This window comes from Octodon degus, unplaced genomic scaffold, assembly GCF_000260255.1.
Source record: "Octodon degus isolate 3935 unplaced genomic scaffold, OctDeg1.0 scaffold00063, whole genome shotgun sequence".
Lineage (NCBI taxonomy): Eukaryota > Metazoa > Chordata > Mammalia > Rodentia > Octodontidae > Octodon > Octodon degus.
In genome coordinates this window covers 4,079,138-4,083,230 of record NW_004524639.1, presented here as the reverse complement: position 1 = coordinate 4,083,230, position 4,093 = coordinate 4,079,138, and positions in this window count along the sequence as shown.

Here is a 4,093-nt window from a genome sequence, read left to right as displayed (position 1 = left end):
ATGCAGTATATTGTTGGATCTCACTTCTTGATCAACTTTGCCAGTCAATTTCTTTTTTTTCTTTTTTTGGTGGAATCAGGGATTGAACTTAGGCCCTTGCGCTTGCCAGGGAAGCGCTTATTCTACTGAGCCATCTCCCCAGCCCCCAGTCAGTTTCTTTTGATTGTGGGTTGACACCATTTATGTTTACATATATATATTTTTTTCTTTTACATGTTGTTTTCCTGTAGTTTGTTCCTTGTTTTCTCCTCTGTTTAATTAATTGCTTGCCCTTCCTCGTGGCTTCTTTCTATTTGTGTTCATGTGTTTGTGGTCCTTATGATCTCTTTCTAGTATGTGCTTCAGAGCAATCTGTGGAGTTGATTTGGTGGTCCTAATTTTCTGCAGTTGTTCTTTGTCATGGAAATATCTTATTTCACCATTAGTTTTTAAAAATAGTATATTGGGATGCATCAATGTGGGTTGAATATTACTTTCCTATAGGACTTGAAATACCTCTTTCCAAGCACTCCATTTGAGGAGTTGTGTTGAGAAGTTTGCTGAGCTTCTGATTGGTTTTCCTTTATAGGTGACATGTTTCTTCTCTCTAGCTGCTTTTAATATGTTGTCCTTGTGCTGAATCATGGAATCTTGATTATTGTATGTCTTGGTGTAGATTTATTGTAGTCATGGCTATTTGGATTTCTATATGCTTCATTTTTTCATATGTCTAATTCTTTTTCCATATTTGGGAAGTGTTTTGCCATCATTTTGTGAAGAATTTTTTTTAATGGCTTTTGTGCCATCTTCACCTTTTTCACCGATTCTAGTCAGTCATATGTTGTTCTGTTTTGTTTCATCCTGTAGCTGTTGGATTGATTGCTTTATAGTCTGTCTCTGTCTCTGTCTCTGTCTCTGTCTCTGTCTCTCTCTCTCTCTCTCTCTCTCTCTCTCTCTCTCTCTCTGTGTCTTTTTGTGACAGGGTCTCACTATGCAGTTCAGGCTGGTCTCAAACTTGCAGTGATCCCCCTGCCACAGCCTCCTGAGTCCTGGGATTACACGTGTGAGCCACCACACTCAGCATATCTCTGGATATTTTTAAGACATCTTTGTTTCCTGGTAGCAGGTCTTATTCTTGTCTTCTAGATCTGATATTTGATCTTGGTCTTTATATCTATCTCAGGTCCTATCTTCCCAATATATAAAGACCAAGGAGATGCTATCTATTTGACTTAGGGCCCATTCCTTTGGTACTGGACTATAGTGATGGTTATGCTCCCTTACAATCACAGTGTTGTTATGCAGTGGAGAAAAATGGTTATAGCATGTATGATATCCTGTTTAAATTAGTTTGTTTTGTAACAACAAAATATACTCAAGTACAGCTTGATTACTGACAAACTGTGGTAACCATTAGCTTGATATCTAGAAGGTTTACAGAAATATAATATAATCCAACTTATACCAGGAACTTGCATGCAAAGGTATTCCACTTAGTAGAGTCATTTTCTCTGTTGTGGTGGGGAGTTCAAGAGGATAAGGTAGGATGGAGAGATAAATGAGGTAAAATACAGTAGATCAAGGTTGGAAGGCACAGGATGATCAGCCAGGTTTTGGGTAATTATAGGACATAGGAGGGAAGGATAGGAGGAAAAGGCCTAGGACATAGGAGGGAAGGATAGGAGGAAAAGGCTTATCTCACTTAAAGTCAACTGAGATAGTTGAGGAAAGAGAGGAAGAGGATAAGTAGAACAAAACAAAAAGAAAGGTTAGAATTCTGAAACATGAATGAGAGAGTAAGGAAGGAAGTAAAAGGAAATGTAAGAATAGAAGAAAAATATTCCATTAAACAAAAATATCCTCACAGTGGAAAAAACCAGCAATGTACAGAAAGAAAAACAAAATATGACAAAACACAACATAGAGAAAAGAAAGAGAAAACAAACAAAAAGAACGAATGAAAACAAATAAAATAAAACAGGAATCTAGTCAAATATCAAGGTCAAAACTAGTCAGGTAGAGCAAAAAGAAAATAGTGAAATTCCTCCAGTGTCTATAGTTCTATGGCACACCCAAGTCAAATCCCAAAAATGTGTACTTTGGCCAAGATTGCAGGTGGATTTTTGCTGGGCTTGGGTTTGATGTTTTTCTCTGAATTTAAGGGGTGGGATTACTTTTCTGTGTCTGGAGTTCTGTGACTTTATAGTTTAGAAAAGAAAAAAGGGGTGAAACAGAGAAACTAAAGAAAAGAAATCCACCCACTTCTGTTCCTCATGTCTTTGTCCACTAACACAGCACTGATTCTCCTAACTTACCATCACATATTTACTGTTGTCTGAGACATTTCCATACCAATAGATTTGCGTGTCCATCATGTGCGCCTTAGCTAGGGTTCTACTGAGTAGCTGGCATCCCCACAAGTCTCTGGGCCTTGAGTTCCACCAGAGGAGGGAGGGACTTTTACTACCAGCCACTGCCTTCTGAGGTCTATGGAAGTACACAGGTAGCCAATCTTCTTGCCAGCCTGCAGTCTCTGCTCAATAGAGGAAGTGAGGAGCCCCACTCGGACTCCTCCTCTAGCCTGTTCCACCATCAGGTGCAGTGGAGTGTCTTTAATTTTAATCATCCATGATACCATATCATGATTTGACTTGCATTTCCCTGGTATGTAGCCATCTTCATCATCTTTTCATGCACTTATTGACTTCTATTTTTAGATTGGATTGTATTTCTATTGGTGAGCAGTAAATATTGCTAAAGCAGAGGCATACCTGAAAATTGTGCAGGTACACAAGTGAGAACTTCGGTGCAATAATTAGGGGATAAACTTTAAGATATATCATTAAATTAACAAAATCAAAAGTGTAGAATCATGCACAGTATGCTGCCATTTGAGCAAAGGGGAGAAAAGACATATACATAGCAGACTGCACGTACATAGCATTTTTTCAGAATGATAACCTGAAATTTTCAGTTGCCTGTTGAGACATGTTGTAGGTGACTCAGAAACTGTCTCAGTTACTTTTCTCTTATCTCTGGGACAAAATACCCAATACTCAAAATGAAGGAAGGAAAAGTTTATTTACCTCATAGTTAGTGGTGGTTTCAGTCCATACTCAGCTGGCTCTAAGGCAGAGTGGCACATGGCAGAGGGCAGCAGTTCATGGTGGCAGAAGACAACAAAGAGCAAAGGGAGGAGCAGTGGCTATAGCAGCTAGCAACCCCACCTCTCTTCCTTGCATTGTTTTCAGGATATCTGCCCCAGGGCAGGTGAAGCACCCCACCCATAATCCCAGCATTGGAACACAAATTAATCACAAACTCTAGAAGCCCACTCAAATGACCATATGAGGCTCTGGGGGGACAACTAGACACAAACCATAACAGAAACTTTGCTTACTTTCCTGCTTGGCCATTTAAATTTTCAATCATATTAATATATTGATTATGAAAATAATTCCATGTGTGCACTCTGTTTGGCGCACTGAGACTGTGTGATTACAGGATTCAAAATTATGTATATATTAATTTGTAGACTGAGTATGAAAAGATATGACCTAGCCCCCCCCCCAGCTAAGTGGTTCTGAATATGTGGTATCCAGACAGGAGCATTGGCCTCATAGGATAAGCATGTTGGAAGTATAGTCTCGGTCCCACCATACAGGTGCCAAGTCAGAAACCTAGAAGTTGTTCCCAACCATCTCCATGTAATGAAGGGATGTTGCTGCAAAGCACAAGTTTGAGAACTAGTCCAAGATCAAATTCCCCAATGAAGCATGTATTCATACTGAGCACCTGTTTTGCAGATCACCTCTTTCCCCTTACCCTTGGGCAGGCCAGCCTCTCCTGGGGATTCTTGCTCTCAAATGCCTGTGCCCATCTGTCTGTCACTGCTCTTCCCACCGCCAGCCCTGCTGTCTTAGTTCAGGCACACATCCTCTCACACTACAAGAAGCTGCTAAATTCTGTCCCTACTTCTAACATTGTCCCTTCCAGTTAAGCCTGAGATTCCAAAGATATTGCAGTAAAAACTGCTTTGCCATGTCAGTGTTATCAAGAGAAATTACCCTTTGAATGCTTCCTAATCTGGCTCTGAGCTCATTTTATAGCTTTT